This window comes from Mauremys mutica, chromosome 5, assembly GCF_020497125.1.
Source record: "Mauremys mutica isolate MM-2020 ecotype Southern chromosome 5, ASM2049712v1, whole genome shotgun sequence".
NCBI lineage: Eukaryota > Metazoa > Chordata > Testudines > Geoemydidae > Mauremys > Mauremys mutica.
The window spans coordinates 85,537,278-85,555,789 of NC_059076.1; positions in this window are offsets into that span (position 1 = coordinate 85,537,278).

Consider the following 18,512-nt stretch of genomic DNA (forward strand, 5'->3'; position numbering starts at 1 on the left):
AGTACTTCACTTAGGGCAGGTCTACACTAAGGGTGGGGGTCGAACTAGGGTACGCAAGTTCAGCTATGTGAATAGCGTAGCTGAACTCGAAGTACTCTAGTTCGAACTACTTACCCGTCCAGATGCCACGGGATCGAAGTCCGCGGCTCCAAGGTCGACTCCACCACCGCCGTTTGCAGTGGTGGAGTACCGGAGTCGACCGGAGTGCGCGGGGAGTTCGAACTATCGCGTCCAGATTAGACGCGATAGTTCGAACTCCAAGAAGTCGAACTCACCGCGTCGACCCGGCAGATAAGTGTAGACTAGCCCTTAGGAAGGAACAACCAGTTGCACACATACAGAATGGGAAATCAGTGCCTAGGAAGGAGAACTGAAGAAAGGGGGTCATAGTGGATCACAAGCGAAATATGAGTCAACAGTGTAATGCTGTTGCCAAAAAGCAAACATCATTCTGGGATGTATTAGCAGGAGTGTTGTAAGCAAGACCAGAGAAGTAATTCTTCACTCTACTCTGCGCTAATTAGGCCACAGCTAAAGTATTGTGTCTAGTTTTGGGCGCCACATTTCAGGAAAGATGTGAACAAATTGGAGAAAGTCCAGAAGACAGCAAAAAAAAATGATTAAAAGTCTAGAAAACATGACCTATGAGGGAAGATTGAAAAAATTGGGTTTGTTTAGTCTGGAGAAGAGAAGACTGAGAGGGGACATGATAACAGTTTTCAAGTATATAAAAGGTTGTTACAAGGAGGAGGGAGAAATTGTCCTCCTTAACCTCCGAGGATAGGACAAGAAGCAATGGGCTTAAATTGCAGCAAAGGTGGTTTAGGTTGGACATTAGGAAAAAACCTCCCAAACTGTCAGGGTGGTTAAGAATTGGAATAATTACCTAGGGAGGTTGTGGAATCTCCATCATCAGAGACTTTTAAGAGTAGGTTTAGACAAATGCTTGTCAGGGATGTTCTAGATAATATTTAGTCTTGCCATAAGTGCAGAAGACTGGACTAGATGACCTCTTGAGATCCCTTCTAGTATTACGATTCTGCGATTCTATCTTTCATTTTTTAGTCTGCTATCATTCTCCTTAATTAAAATCTTAACTTTCCTCCCTAGGCCATCGATTTTAAAGTCATCTTTTACCTTGAAAGTTTCCTCCCATATCTACCTGTATTAAGTCTGCTTATCATCTGTTACATATACTGCTAGCTATCTTGAGTAATTTTGTATCTGCAAACTTTGCCACCTCACTGTTCTTCCCCCTTTTTCAGACCATTTATTGACATGCTGAACATCATAGTTCCCATTATAGATCCTTGAGGGATCCCCACTATTTACTCCTCTCCATTTTGAAAACTGACCATTTATTCCTACCCTTTGTTTCTTATCTTTTAACCGGTTACTGATCCATAAGAGGACTTTATCTCTTACCTCATGACTGCTTACTTTCTTTTCTTTAAGAGCCTTTGGTAAGGGACTTTGTCAAAGGCTTTCTAAAGTCCAAGTGTACTATATTGACTGGATCACCCTTGTCCACAAGCTTGTTGATATCTTCAAAGCATTCTAAAAGATTAGTGAGGGATAATTTCCCTTTATAAAAGAAGTGTTGACTCTTCCCCAACATATCATGTTCATCTGTGTCTGATAATTCCGTACTTTGATGTAATTTCAATCAATTTGCCTGGTACTGAAATTAGGCTTACTGGCATTTATTGCTAGGTTTGCCTCTGCAGATTTTTTAATACAATTATTAAATTAGTCACCCTCCTGTCATCTGGTACAGACGCTGGTTAAAGCAATAGGTTGGATACCACAGATAGTAGTTCTGCAGTTTCATATTTGAGTTCCTTCAGAACTCTTGGGTGAATACACTCTGGTACTGGTGACATAGTACTCTCAAATTTATCAATTTATTCCAAATCCTCCTCTATTGACACCTCAATCTGGGACAGTTCCTCAGGTTTGTCACCGAGAAAGAATAACTCAGGTGTGGGCATCTCCCACAGATCCTCGGCAGTGGAGACCAAAGCAAAGAATTCATTTAGCTTGTCCACCATAGTCTTGTTTTCTCTGAGTGCTCCTTTAGCACCTCAATCATCCAGTGGCCCCACTGACTGCTTGGCAGGCTTCCTGCTTTTGATATACCTAGAAATATACTTGCTTTTAGGTTTTTGAGTCTTTAGTTAGTTGCTCTTCAAATTCTTTATTGGCCTATTTTATTATACTTTTACATTTGACTTGCCAGAATTTATACTCTTTTCTAGTTTCCTCAGTAGGATTAGACTTATTTTTAACAAATTTTTGTTTTACCTATAACCACCTATTTTACTCTGCTGTTTAGCCATGACAAGAAGAAGAGCTCTGTATAGCTCAAAAGCTTGTCTCTGTCACCAACAGGAGTTGGTCCTTACCTCACCTACCTTGTTTAGCCACAGTGATTTTTTTTTGAGCCTCTTAATGGTTTTTATTTAGGGTATAAATTTAGTTTGAGCCTCTATTATGTTGTTTTTAAATAGTCTTCATGAAGAGTGCAGGCATTTCACCCTTGTGACTATTCCTTCTAATTTCCATTTAACTAGCTTCCTTATTTTTCTACAGTTCGCCTTTTTGAAGTTAAATGCTACTGTGGTGGGTTTTTTGTCATTTCCCCCTAGCTCCCCAAGGATGTTAAATTAAATTACATTATGGTTGCTTTTACCGAGCAGTTCAGCTATATTCACTTCTTGGACCAGATCCTGTGCTCCACTTAGCACTAAATACAGAATTGCCTTTCCCCTTGTTGGTTCCATGACGAGCTGCTCCAAGAAGCAGTCATTTATAGTCTTTAGAAATTTTATCTCTGCATCTCTCCTGAGGTGAGAAATACCCACTCAAATGAGGATAGTTGAAATCCCCCATTATTATTGCATCGTCTATCTTTTTAACCTCTTTAATCTCCCTGAGCATATCACAATCACCATTGCCCTCCTGGTCAGGTGGTTAGTAGTATATTCCTAATAATATACTCTTATTGTTCAAGCATTGAATTTCTATCCATAGACATTCTATGGTACAGTTGGAGTCATTTAAGACTTTTACTTTATTTGACTTTATGCTTTCTTTCATATATGGTGCCACTCCCCAATCAGTGAGACCCACTTTGTCATTCCTGTATATTTTGTACCCAGGTACACTGCTACCTTAATATAACGCCAAACGATATAAAACGAATTTGGATATAACGCGGTAAAGCAGTGCTCCGGGAAGGTGGGGCTGTGCACTCTGGTGGATCAAAGCAAGTTCAATATAATATGGCTTCACCTATAACGCGGTAAGATTTTTTGGCTCCCAAGGACAGCGTTATATCGAGGTAGAGGTGTATTACTATTATTATCCTCATTCCACCAAGTTTCCATGATGGCTATTATACCAATATCCTGTGATCACACCCACAGTTCCCTGCCTAGCAGTTACAGTTTGAGAGGTAGGGGAACCCAGCCCTCCTGTTCCACTGGGTTCTCACTGTGGGCCCCGCAAGGCCTATCCAGTGGCCTCCTCGATTGCTTCAAGTCACCCTCCCTGGGCCACTTCCTACCTCCCTCGTGTCTTCAGCAGTCTCCAGTCTGTCCTGGTGAATGCTGCTCTGTAGGTTGCCTACCTGCCTCTGTCCCACAAGGGCTGCCACTCCCTGATACGTCTTCGTCCAATCTGGACCTAGAAGCCTTCTGCTCCAGAGCGCCCAGTGCTGGTCCTCCTCCCTGCTCTGCTCACCCAGCTGAGCCCGCCACTTCCCTTTTAAACTCTGCCTCCAAGCAGAGCACGCTTGGCTCAGGTGCATGGGCAGGTCCTCCTCTGCCCAGAGTGGCTCTTTAACTCCTTGTTCTCCAGTGAGGGGTTTGTACATCTGTGACCAGGTGCGGCTCTAGGCATTTTGCTGCCCCAAGCACGGCAGGCACCCTGCCTGCCGCCCTCGCAGCGACTGGCAGAGCGCCCCCTGCAGCTTGCCGCCCCAAGCACATGCTTGGCATGCTGGGGCCTGGAGCTGCCCCTGTCTGTGACACACAGTACCCCATGTTCACTACTTTTATATGGTTATGATATATTTTGTACAAAGTATGCCTTATGATGTTATCAGTTGAAAACTCAATCTGCTGAATATTATTATTCTGTTGAAATGCGTGTAATGACACTTCATGTGAAATTATGAGATTTTGCTGCATGATTGATACTGAAATATGTTGTAATTCTGGGTAACACCCATAAACCCATTCCTCAGAGATAAAAAGCCACATTGGCATGCCAGCAAAGTGCTAAAGAGCCATTACCTGCTTAATTCACCAGTAGGGGAGTTGTAAACAAGAAATTTACAATTCACCTGAAGGACAGCTGGCAACTCAGCTAGGCCATGGAACTTCCTGACCCCATGACCCAGCAAAGACATTTCTAGTACAAAAGGTCAGAGTATAAGGAGGAGGGAAATGCCTCTAGACACCTCTCCTCCCCTATCTCTATTAATAGCGGCAAGATTGCTTGAAAGACAAGTGTGCATCATTGAACTGGGGAGAGGGGTCCTGGCCTGGAGGTTTTTCCAGTCAGCACAGACTGCTGAAAGCTTTTGAGTGAGAGAAACTTTTTTGCTTTTAAACTTATTAGCCTTGGTAAAGTTTAGGAATTAAGCCTTCCCTATTTCACTGGGTCTGTGCAACTAGGCCAGTTGTTAGGGATCAACCACTCAGCTGCTGCTGGCTTTCACCTAAAAGTTTCCTTTCCATCCAGGCTGCTCAAACTGAAATTTTTTTATAACTAAGTGTAACCCTTCTGCCCCTCTAAGTTGGCAGCAACAAGGGCCGGGTTCAGTATCCAGGGGTTCCGTTTCAATAACACAATGCAAAACCGGCTCGAGCCCCCACCCAGTGACCTGGGACAATTACCTACTACCCCCCCAGGCGCCTCTAGGAGGCAATACTTCCCCACTCGCAAGCACAGAGTCCGAGTGTAGCAAAATCCTTTTAATAAAGGAGGGAACCAATGCGGCATCACGTTGGAGAGACAGCACAAACAGGACTATACACAAACCATAAGCAAAAAAACCCACCTCCAAGTACATTTGGCACTGTCCTTTCCCCCTTAGGGTCTTAAGTCCAATCACCCCAAAGTCCAACAACCCAAAAGTCTCTGTCTCTGGTCAGTGCCACCCCAGAGTTCAAAAGTTTATCTGCAGAGTTTTACCACCCCCCAGCCTGGGTGGAAATGGGGGGGGGCGCACACAGGGTGTTAAGGGGCACCTTACGTGGGCCAGGGCCGACTGCCCTGCTTCTCCGTGGAGTTCTGCTGCAGCCTTCACCACGACTGGCTCCACTCCACCAGCTGTGCTGTTCCTCCAGCAGACCCGTGAACCACGTCAGCCATCCCCGCAAACCGCTCCACACTGCTCACTGTTCTATGGGCTGGCTCCAACATGCTGCAGACTGCTCCGCTCTGCCAGCCGTTTAGCAATCGATCTTCAGGCTCCCCCACTCAGTGATCTCAGCTCAGTAAGCTTAGCTCTTTTAGTGTTCTTAGCTCTTTTAGTGATTTCAGCTTGTAGTAGGGGAGCTCCAGTGCCACATTGGCCCAACGTGAATTCAGGTCAGCAGCCTCTAGATGGACTCCTAAAGGATTCAAAATTAGCTCTGCTCTTTAACAGTGGAGAGAGGAGGATGTGCAATTGGTGTTCCAGGCCCTCAAAAGGGGCCCATACCATCAGGTACACACACCAGTCCCCAACCTCTCTTCCTTTCACTGGGTTTTGGAACCCATGTCCCTTGTCTAGCAAGTACTATTTAATGTAGGTTGAGTCATTTCTGTCATAAAGCAGTCTCATAGTTCCTCATTCACATAATTAAGGTAACAGCACTTTTTTTCCTTCCTGCCCCAATAACAAAGAATTGGGGATTCCACAGTGTGAAAATAACCATCCCAGGCTGCTGTGTGTTATGCTAAGTGGAGTGGGTTTACCAATGCAAATGCACATTCCTAAAATTCCTTTGCCCACTCCTCATAATTTACCACTGGATGTCAGGGTAGAGCTCATCCTGACTCTGCTTACATAAGCATAGGTTCTTACTGAACAGATCAAATCACAACCAAATATATCCAAGGGGAACTTGCATTTTTGAAGGAATTTGGAACCTTACAACTAAAGGACAAACATTTAACCTACCCTCAACCATAACTAGGTTTAACAGAGAGATAACTGACCAATTAGAAAATGGGAAAGAGGAAAATAGATTCACAAAATGCCCCATAATATTGTATCCTATTTACAGTGAATCATCTTTGGTATTTAAAGTGCAAAATCCACGCAATCTCTTTCTGTGATATGACCCACTATAATTCTGGATCTGGCTACAGTCTGAGTTAAATGTCAGCACATGTTGTGAAAAACTTTTTGTCTGTAACATCTTGGCTTCCCTCAGTGTAACCCTGACCCTTAATATGATTTTGAGAGAGAGAGAGAGATGGGCAGTATAGCAAGGGTTCTGCTGATGAATGTTCCTTAGATTCTTCAGCAAACATCTTAATTTAAGGACAAAATTCTATTCCTAGATCTGCTCATTAAGAAGTAGTAAAAAAATCCAGTGAGTTTTCAGCATGGCTCCTTTGCCTGAGTTTCTAGGGAGCCTTATGTTGATGTTAGAAGGATATTTGAAGAAATACTTGCAGTCCTTGGAAGGAAAATGGTTTCCTTTGCTAGGAAAGATAACAGGAGCCTTCAGAAGAGACTCTAGTCCCAAAGGCAAGCGGGGTTCTCTGTGGGGAGAACAAGCCCAAGATTTTCAAAAAATGGGTGACTAAAGTTTAGCTCATAAATCCCCACCTAGACTTCAGAATATTTTTCTGATTTTGAAAAATGCCGAACATGGAGCAGCTGCCACTGAAATCAAAGGGAGCTGCTGAGCTTCAGTCTTTTGAAAATCAGATAACTTATTTAGATGCATACAAAAGGATTTAGAGGCCTCACTTTAGGCTCCTAATTTTGAAAATTTGGCATTAAGTTCTTGCCACTCCATCATTATATTTCATGGTTTTCTAAAAGCCCCAGTGTCTGGAGTTACGCAAATTCATGAGACTCTCAGCTTTCGTTTTTTAAAAAGTTTCTAGCTGTCACGCTTGCAGAGACAAATTTGGAAAGAAAGAAGAGAAAAGGCTTGAAAGCTTACAGAGAAAACATGAGCCCTAAAGGTTCAGAAACCTAGGGGAATAAAGAGAACCACAAATTTATTTTAAAAATCTCATTAATTTCACACCAGTCTCATGATTTTTAGAGCCTGATTCATGATTTTTTGAGCAATTGGGGTTGACAGTACTGAGGCATTAACACTAGTGTCCTTCAGCTGTCAGGCCCCACCATCAGGTTTCATTTAGGAGACAGCCTACCTCCAAAGCCTCTGTTTATGTGTAACCAGTTGGACTGAGCCAGTTCTTTGAGGGGAGAGGAAGGAGACTGCGGATACAGCAACACAATGAAAAAATAGAGGTTTTCCCTCCATCTTTAATTTCCACCCTCACTGATGAAAATCTGGAAGGAAAGATTAAAATGGGGACCATTTAAAGGAGACGTCTTGTTTTAAAGGACATTTGTGTATGTTATTGTTACTAACATTTTCTTTCCTTGCTGCAAAGCATTGTGGGTACCGCAGGTTATAAAATCTTGCCTCAACAAGCTAAGATTTCTATGATCAAAGAGGGGCTGCTAAATTAATGAGTGTTTTAAACATGATTATTTTTCTTTAAGAATTGGAATCTATATTTCAAGCATTCAGCTTCATATAAAGCAAACAACAAACAAACTTAGCACTCTACCAAACTGACCTTGGCAAATATGTGGTATTTTTTCTCTTTAAGGGAAGAGAGCCTCCTTATTAGACTGCCTACCTTATCATCTATGGAAGCCATTTACGGAAAGCACATCATCAGAAATGTTATTGAAATGTTGCCAGCCAATATGCTTTCCAACTGCATTTTCTACCTAACACCATGGTAACACTTTCCCCCTAATTATTAAGCAAGCGCTTACATCAATGGGGAAAAAAATGTCCAATTTTCAGACCAAAAAGCTTTCGTATGTCATTCCTGGAGCATGCCTGTCTTTGCCTTCACATGAATATATACTTGATGAAAAGAGCTATCCAGATTAACAAAGAAGAGACCTCTTAGTTAATTTCACTTTATACAACAACAGGCTTTGCTTAATAAACTCTCCATTGTTGTGTGGCTTTAAGCAGGCAAATACAGCAGGGATCCAAGCATGGAAAGAAATGTATAATGGCAATACAAAGCTCCCTGGGCCCTTTTAATATAATACACCTGTGCTTGTTAATTTTTTTCCAAGATGATTTTTATCCTTCTCCACAAGAGATAAATCCATATTATCATTCTGTCATTGAACAGAGCTTCTGCTCAACCCTTTTTACATTTTTAACACTTATTGAGGTTATTTACCTTTTGTTCTATACCTGGGATCTCCCTTTGCATTTAATGGAGCAAAATAGACAGGCAAAGTGGAGCTGGACCCTTCTTTGTAATTACCATTCCAGCTGCAAAGTATTTGCAAATAATCTCATTGCCCTTGTTTTACTCTCTGCACAGACTCATCACTGACAAAGAGCTCACATCCACATACTGTGCCTTCTTAATGAAAACAAACTGTACCTGGCACACAGAATCCCAGTAGCTTTAGAGTTATCAAGTAGAAACACAAGTAATTAGTAAGCCCTCGTAGTGATGGGTTGTCATGCTTGTAACTCAGTATCTAACACACTCACTTCTGCTCCAGAGATTTCAAGTTCAGATCCCAACCGAGGCACACATCATGCTTCAACTACTGTCAACCTAGTCTCTCTCATACCACATGGCTTACATTCAAAAGTTCTTTCAGCTGAAATTAATGTGCATATTGCAAGCCATTTAAAACCAGAGTCGGCCAGTTTCATAGCTCTTCCCATTGTTCAAAAATATATTTTACATTTGTCCTTTCCCCAGAAGAATAGTATAATTACACTACAGACTAAGCACCTGCAATGTCTGCTGAAGTGGGCTAGTGGGCAGAGTGCTGGAATAGGCCTCATGCGACCTGGCTTGTATTCCCAATCTGTCTCTGGATAACCACGCACAAGTCACTTCTCTGTGCCTCAATTTCCCTGGCCTACCTGTAAAAAAGAGACAGGTTATGGGGGAATGCCTAGATACTACAGTGACTGGCATTCTATAAATACCTTAATAAGTAGATAAATGAGCATCATCTGCCCAAATATCAGTGGAGAAAAGCTAGCAGAGAGTTAACACAGCCAGAAGTTACACTGATTGATCAGAAACCTCCTTTGCGTTGAGGAAAACAAGCCGGGGGAATTCTGACAGCAGTGGGGGCACATAATTCTTTGCGTAGGCCCAATTTAAGTGACTTTATAAAATAGCTATGATTGTTTTTGGAAGATACATTTGCAAACTTATACTTTGGTAGTATTGCTCTCTCCATGTTGTGGAAACAAGCTGAAGAGAGATCGTTAGAAACCTTTAGTGACACTCTGTACCTCAGGGGAACACCCAGCACCCCCATGTTCATCCTTGTAAAATGATTGTGTAGTATCCAATGCAAAGTTTGTCATGTCGGGTGTCTTCGGAAGGCTCATGATGCACTGAGCACTGTTGTTACAGCAATGTTATAGGTTATAATTTTATGTATATAGTTATGAGGCTGAAAATGTGTCTTCATGGCTTAAAATAAGCCCAGGCAAAAACTCTCCAAGAGCAGAGAGGCAGTTCACACCTCATCAGGGCATGTATGGGACAAACCCAGCCCAGCCTCACAGGAACAAAGGACGCTGGCCTAGGTAGCAACAAAAGGAGCTGCTGGACTCTTGAGTGAGTCACTCCCCTTTGGTCAGTTTGGGACTGCGATGAGGTAATGCTCACTTGACTCTGAAGTGGGAGGGGGTGGGGGGGCAAAGCCAAGAGGGAAGAAAGAATGTGATAAAAGGGAGAGACGTTTGCCATGCTCTTCCTCTCTCTCCCACCTCCATCTACAGACATCACCACCAAGTGACTGAAGCGCTGATCAAAGGGGAGAGCCTGACTGAAGGGAAACCAGCCGGCCTGTGGTGAGAAGCATCTAAGTTTGTAAGGGCACTGAAAGTATTAAGATCAGCTTAGAATGCGTTTTGCTTTTATTTCATTTGACCAAATCCGACTTGTTATCCTTTGACTTATAATCACTTAAAATCTATCTTTGTAAATAATAAATCTGTTTGTTTAATCTGAAGCAGTGCGTTTGGTTTGAAGTGTGTCAGAGACTCCCCTTGGGATAACAAGCCTGGTACATATCAATTTCTTTGTTAAATTGATGAACTCATATAAGCTTGCAGCGTCCAGCGGGCATACCTGGGCACTGTAAGATGAAGGTTCCTAGGGTTGTGTCTGGGACCAGAGATATTGGCTAGTGTCATTTGGTTGCACAATCCAAGGAGCAGCTTACATGCCAGAGGCTGTGCATGAACAGCCCAGGAGTGGGGGTTCTCACAGGAGAGCAGGGTAAGGGTGGCTCCCAAAGTCAAGGATTGGAGTGACCTAGCAGTTCAACTGTCCAGATAAGACCAGAGGAGAATGTTACAAATATCTTTTATATATCCCTGTTGCAGGGTTCGGGTAAAATTTTACTTCAGAATGATCAACGTAAAATAATATATTTCAATGGTACTTAAATTTATCTGTTAATTTTTTTTACAGTACCAATGGATGATCGACATTCAAATAGCATAGGACATTGTATACAAAGTCATTATTTTAAACATAAAAATATAATGTATATACTTTTCTAACCTAATTAGCTCTTGTACTTTGGTTATTAACTTTATAATTACGGATGGGTGATAATGTTCAGAAAAAACCCCCCCAAATCTGAACCTCCATCCTTTTGAACACTTCTGAGATTTCAGATGTTTTGGTTACCCTCAATAATTGTTTTACGAGTCCATTAGATAACTGTAAGGGTGGATTATTGAAAGGAAACATTAAAAAGCCCGAGTAGTAACTATTTCAGTGATTTGCATTCCATCCCACATTATTAAACCATTTCACAATATTTGACACTTTGTATAAATATTATATTTCATAATATTTAAGGCTTTTTAAAATAGAAACCTTACATACTCATTTAAACTTCCATTGACAAATTATTATTCAGGTGTATAACAGGGACAACATGCTTACCTGACTTTTCCTCCTAGTTAATTTTAGGAATGGTAAAGTACAGAAATTGTTATCTCCAAGTTTGGTTGAGTTCTCTTGGTCTATCAGGAGAAATAAGACATCATTTGTACATGAAAAGATTTTACATCCTCATTGCAACTTTAACATCTCTCTCAATAGTTCTTTTCCCAACTGTGTCAAAAAGCAGAGATGACCTTTTGTGTATTTTGCATATTTATTTAGTTTTAGTTTGAAAGTGCCTATCTTTAGCTCTCTGCACTTGTGTATATCTATTAAGCTGTTCAAGCCATTCTAATATATCCTTATAAAACCTAATCACTAAGCCATTTTGACAAAGGTTATAGATTCAAGTCTAGGACTGGAAGGGACCTCAAGAGGTCATTGAGTCCAGTCTCCTGCCCTCAGTTATATTGCAGCTATTATGCATAACAGATCAGATTAACACAGAACAATTTGACTCCCTCCTAAAAATCTTCCCCACGCGTTGTACTGTTCAAAAGTATGAAACTAAGAGCAGCTCACACCCATTTAAATGTTTTCTCCTCATTGAGATAAAATGGTGCATTGATTCATGCACTTGCTTGCACAGGCTACATGTAGGGATGTAGCTCAGTAGTAGAGTGTATGCATGTGTGAGACCGGTATGAAGACACAGTATGTTCCAGTTTTGAGGAAGGATGGTCCAGCACACAAGCTTGGGTTGGGAAGAACTGGGTTCAATTACTGCTGCACCACAAACTTCTTGCATTAATCTGGTCAAGTCATGTGGGATTCTAAGGTGCAGACAGACTATCTTTAAAATGGGGATCACGGCACTGCTCAACCTCACAGGGATATTATGAGGATAAAGACATTAGAGATTGAGTAATGCTCAGCTACTACAGTGATGAGGGCCATGTAAATACCTCTGATCAATAGATAGGATGGTACCATGCAGACCATTCCTCTGTCAAGAAATCAGCAGTGCCCACTATGTCCCCTCAGCCTCCTCACTGACCTCTGCCTCTCTTGTTGACTTCTCCTTGTGGCTTTCCAGCCATCAACTTAAACGCAATATAGCCAAAACTGAACTCCAGACTTTTCCCCTCAAGTTCTCCTTACTCAGTAACTGGTCAGCAGCTCAGGTCACTCAGGCACTGTCTTTGACTCAGCACATGCTCTATGCCCACCCCTCCTGCCCATTTTTCAGTGTTGCTACTCCGTCCTACATAACATTTCAAAGATCTGGCCTTTCATCCTTGCCCAAACCACCAAAACTCTCATCCAGGCCTTTATCATTTTACATTTTAACTCCTGAAAGTAGAGCTGAGCAGAGAAAGGTAATTCCATTGCATTGAGGATTTTGATATTTCAGAATTTTGTTTTGTTCCTATTGAAAACCAAAAATTTCAAAATTCTCCATGAAAAGGAATAGGACCCTGGCTCTGGGGCAGTCTGACAGCTGTCCTGCAGCTGCAAACCCTGAGGTCCCTGACTCAGAGGCACTCCCCAAGTGGACTACTGAAGAGCTTGGAGTCCTAGGTTCCTCTGTAGCCTAGCAGGAGGGCTACCAATGAGCTGTCAGGAAACCAGGCAGGTTTTGAAACCTGCTTAGAGCAGGCTTGGAGTTTGAAACCCTGCCTGAGCTCCATGTAGAATTCATCAACATGGAACCAGTTCTGTGAAATGTTTCAATTCCAACAAGTCAGCAAATTCTGATGGAAAATAATGTATTGTCAGAATTTTTCTAACCATCTTTAACTGCAATGTGGGACATCTGAAGTCTTGGATCACACATGGAAGAATTATTTACAGTGTAGGTTAAATATTATAAAAGGGAAAAGGTGGAAAAGTTTGAAATGTTTAATACAGTATAATTTCTTCCAATATATACCACTTCAAATTTATGCCAGCTCTGAAAACAGTTAACACTACTTGTTTTCAAATTAGTGCACTGGGGCTTATGCGAATGAGTCATGCTATCACTAATGAGAGGTGTGAGTGCAATTCCTCATACATACTGTAAAACTCTTCTCCCCAAATGAATACTCAACTATTGATAAAGAAATTCAAAGTTAATCAACAGCAGCAGGGGGTTTACAAGAGATGTTCATGAAACAAAACTATAATCTTTGAGAACTTTTTTTTAAAAGCAAACTTCTTGCTTCTAGCTCTGATTACAGTTACTATATTTTTATAGTCATGGTTGGTAGCTAATCCTACAGACATTTTTATTCATACTTTTTATCAAGTTATATAAGGTTGCCATCCAGTAGGCCTCATTGTAACAAAAACTCATGCAACATAGTGTCGCAAATGAAGAATATTTGTGGTGGGTTCAACAGCAAATAGACATTGATATTTGATATTCTAAGGCCTGCCGTGTTAACTAACACAACTTGTGTCAAAACCATTCAGGAACTTATTACTTGATATAAACTATCCTAATTAGTCAATTTCTCTCAAACTAGCTCTGCCTTTTAGGTTTCAATCAAGATCAAAGCAAATAAGTTACACATTCCCACTTCAATATGCTATATCACATACAAAATCCTTGCTGCCAACTGAACTTTATTTTCAGTAGCAGAAGAATGATTAGACCTGTCAAAAATGTATTAGCTTCATGATGGGCTCCATGAGCACCTTTTTCTGTCTTTTATTTTTATTTTATGCACATTGGTGTGGATTTGAATGCCAAATTTTAGGGGGAACTTCCCAACCCCCAATCTCAAAATTAAATTAAGCAAGAACCATAAAGTTTTGCTTTGCATCAGGTAGAAGCCATGCAGAACCACTGAGTTGCATATGCTTTCCAAATGAAGACATCAATCAGCCCGGGTTCACACAAAAGCCTGTCCAAGTGTGCTCAAAACTAAGGTCAGGTTAACAAACATCTGCAAATTTGGCCTAGCATTTGTTTTTTCAGACAAAACCCAGAACGAAACATTCATATTGATCTCAGTAGGATGGTGTTCCAAGACCTCTCTCAAATGAATATGTTGATCATCAAGACATTTTCAGACAAATTTTCAATGGTAGGTGCCAAAAGATGCAGATAGGTGCCTAGAGGGATTTTTAAAAGCACCTAGGTGCTTAACTCCCATTGATTTCAGATACTCCAATGGGAACCAGGCATGTAGGTGCTTTTGAAAATCCCACTAGGCACCTATCTGCGTCTTTTGGCACCTAAATACCATTAAAATTCTGCCCAGTGAAATTAAGTTCAGATTTTCCCCTAAAATATTTAAGACGATGTCTGCAGTAGCTCATTCCATGATCTGGCTTTATGTACAAGCTACTAATAAGAGAGATGAACTCTGATTGATCAACCTTCTCCCAGCTTGTAAATTCATTGAAATTTCACCTAATCATCTCTGAGAAAGAACAAGTAAAAACCACAAGAGTGTGTGAACAAATCAAAAGGAGTATGAGAATCTTTGTGGTGCCCCTCTCAGAGCACATTTAATCCACCCCGCCCCCATAAATATAATAAACCCAACAGAAGGGGCGGTGGGAGGAAGTACACAAAGTAAGCAATTTTTTCTCACAGTGTGTTTATTTTAATGCATTAGACACAATGCAGGGAGTCTCATAGGCATTCCCTAGGTGCCATCCACCCTGTACATTGACTGAAACAAGGTCCTGCTAAAATAATGATTGTCTAATTAATTAGTTTTTCTTTTGATTTAACTAAAAGCCCCTATCCCTGACTCTGGGCACTTTTACAGCAATTAAAATGCACAGCTACAAAAACAGAACTCACACCATGAAATACATTGTGGACTGCACTTGTAATAATTGTCACCCACAATGCCAACATGTCTGGCCCCTTTACTCATCAACCCAGCTCCCAACCCAAATGTTCAAGAAACAGTGATGATCACTACAGCATGCTCTGCAAGTGCCATGTCACTGCCCCTCCGCCTCTTAAGCTGTGTAAATGCATAGACACAAGGATGCAAAACTTTAACAGGGCATTTTCCTGATTTTTGAGTAGCTAACTTTGCACCCTCAGCATTCTTTAATGTAGATCTTGTATGGCATTTATTTGTTGAAGTTTTCACAATTCTTTTTGTGGAGCTATTTATGTAGTAGTAATAATGGTTGGTGCAGGGCCAGACTGTGCTGGGGGAAAAACAGGTGTAAACCCCTACACTCTCTACCCTGGGGCTTCTCTAGATTGCCGCTCTGGGAGTGGGGAGAGCAGGTTATACAGACCCTACTGTTCTTCACACTCATTTACCACAATCAACAGCCTATCATACTCACTGTTCTGAACATTTGGGATTGGCAGTACTGAAATTCTTTCCCTGGACTGCTGAGGGGCAGGACAACTATACACCTCTCCTTAAACAGGGCTAGATGTAACGGCACCATCTAGCCCACCAAGATTAATATTTGTAGTTATTGTAGCTCACATTAAAAGCAGTAGAAACCCCACCACACATCCCTGTGTCATAACAAGCTCACAAAACAAACTGTTAAGATTTCTTAGAGCAGGGGTAGGCAACCTATGGCACGCAAGCTGATTTTCAATGGCAATCACACTGCCCAGGTCCTGGCCACCGGTCCAGAGCGCTCTGTATTTTAATTTTAAATGAAGCTCCTTAAACATTTAAAAAACCTTATTTACTTTTCACACAACAATAGTTTAGTTATATATTATAGACTTAGAGAAAGAGACCTTCTAAAAACATTAAAATGTATTACTGGCACGTGAAACCTTAAATTAGGGTGAATAAATGAAGACTCGGGATGCCACTTCTGAAAGGTTACCAACCCCTGCCTTCAGAGGGTGTCTGAGACCAGTTAGGAAAAGCAGTTGCCTTTTGGTGCATCATGTTAAAACTGTTGCAGCAACTGCAGAGCCTTGGTGTGTTCCCTGAAAGTTTTTTCAGTTTCAGGAGTAGAGAGTACAAAAGTTTGAAAAGGAACCCTCTGAAATCAAATGGCACGGTTCCATGGCAGCATTCAGACTCCCCACCATTCCTGAGTGTTGAGGGACCGAGATCCACCCAGATAGCAACTGAAGTGTCAAGTCTGTGTTTTAAAAGGGTTAAAGTTTCACAAGGTTGTTTATTTTGCATTCCTCAACATATTCATTGTATTTTTAATGACGATAACAAATGTGATCATAACCAAAGCAGGCAATAGATTCTGGCACTCATGACAAGTCAGCATGTATGGCATTTCTTCTCTATTAGAGGGCAGGCTAACTCTCTTCACTCTCTCAAATACTTTTACAGCACATCATCTTCTCTACCCTTGACCTCTCCCTTCCTTTAAAATCAGGGATTCTCAAACTTCTTTGCATCAAGACCACAGGAGAAGGGACCCAAGCCTGAGCCTGCCCGAGCCCCCGCTACCCCAGGCAGGGGTGGGGCCAAAGCTGAAGTCTGTAACCTGAGTCCCACCACTCAGGGCTGAAGCCCTCGGGCTTTGGCCCTGGCCGGTGAGGCTTGAGCTTTGGCCCTGGGCCCCAGCAAGTCTAATGCCAGCCCTGGTGACCCCATTAAAATAGGGGTGCGACCCACGTTGGAGTCCCGTCCCACAGTTTCAGAAACTCTGCTTTAAATCAATGATCAGTATAATGCCCTTTTATCTGTAAAAGACAATCAGCGGGTGGAATACTTTGCCTAATAATATAGTCATTGTAAAGTCATTAGAGGTATTCAATCTGAGATTAGGTAAGTATATGGAACGTATAATATGGAGTTGGTCCTGATTGATGCAAGGAATTGAACCAGAGCCTTGAATCACTTGAGAGTAACTCTATGCTATACTTTATTTTTAATACACTTACCTTTTCCAAATGACATCGTCTGCACTGAGATTCCATTCATTTTCTACTGCTTTCCATTTTTCACAAACCATAATTAAAAGTTTGGGGTTTTTTTAGTCTCAAAATTTACAGCAGTTTTCTTCATAGACTAAAAACCTTGACTGACTTTCAGGTTTTCCGAACTCAATCGATTTACATGTAAACTTAATTTCTGTTAAAGGCACAAACTCTTTGAATAAAAACGTATGCTCCTGTTTATATCAACCCTTTGATCTTGCCCACTGTTTTTGTTCGGTTTCAGTTGCTTAAGAAAATGTCAGTCTGGTATATTAGACGGATTGTCACCTCTCCCTTCTATTGGGGTCATGCCAATTAGGAAGCAGCTTTAGTTTGTGCACAGTCATGTTTTCCCTACACTGACAGGGTCCCATGCTGGTTAACTTTCAAAGTTGAATCCTACAGCAAACCAAGCACTAAGCAATCCTGAGCAAAAACTGCCACTGGCTTTACCATTAATAGGACAGTCAGGGACTTACCCAAAATACTGGCCCAGTTTGTCAAAGTCTGCACCAGTAAACTTCCCAGTCAGCTACTCAACACAAGAGTTATTAACCACTCTAAGCCATTTAATAAGCAGATGCTTTTATTAACGAAGTTCTTTGAAGTAATTGTTATATCACAGTTCTTTTCTCGCAGTAAGAGATATAAAGGAAAAAGGCCATCTGATCCAACATCCCAGTCTGTTATCTATCTTAATCTTAGTCTCTTTAGTCATAAAAAAAAAAATCTACTATAATAATCTCATTTATTTACACTTTCAACTGCAATTGCATAGTATTATAGTGTAAATTATTCCATGATTAATAACCTTAGCAGATCTTATTTCTGTATTCCTTATTTACTAATGAGTTCCTAAATTTTCAAATGATGTTCATTAGATTTGAAAGCCTCACCCATGGATACAATTTATTTCCTTAATTTACATGTATATTTTCTAAAACCTCTGTAAGGTCACCTTGAAGTCTCTTTTCTTACATTATCTTTATTATCCTAAACTGCATCCTATGTATGGCCCCACTCCAACGCCCACTGCAATCAATGGAAAGACTCATTTACTTCAGTAAGAATTCAGGCAAACCCCATGGCAATAACAACCTGTGTAGTGCAGTGCATTGCAGTGTTCCAATGAGATGTAACAAGTGCTTTGTACAAGAATAGCATCACCTTCTCTTGTTTTGCTTTTCATCCGTTTGCTTTTATTTTATTTTTATTTTTTTTGACTACAGTAGGGCATTGGGCTGATTGTTTTAGTCATGTGTTTTTACCTTTCCCTTTATTTGGCCATCTTATACATTTGTCAGTGAGTGGTATGATCTCTGACAGCACAGTTATTAGCTCATGTTGACAGAGGTGTGGAGCTGCACTGTGCTAATGCTCGCTGGCACACAGGGGAATATGCAGGCATATCATCTGTGGGGATGGTGCAGCCAGCTTCCCTCTGTTCACTAGGCCAGGAGCAGAGCAAGGCACT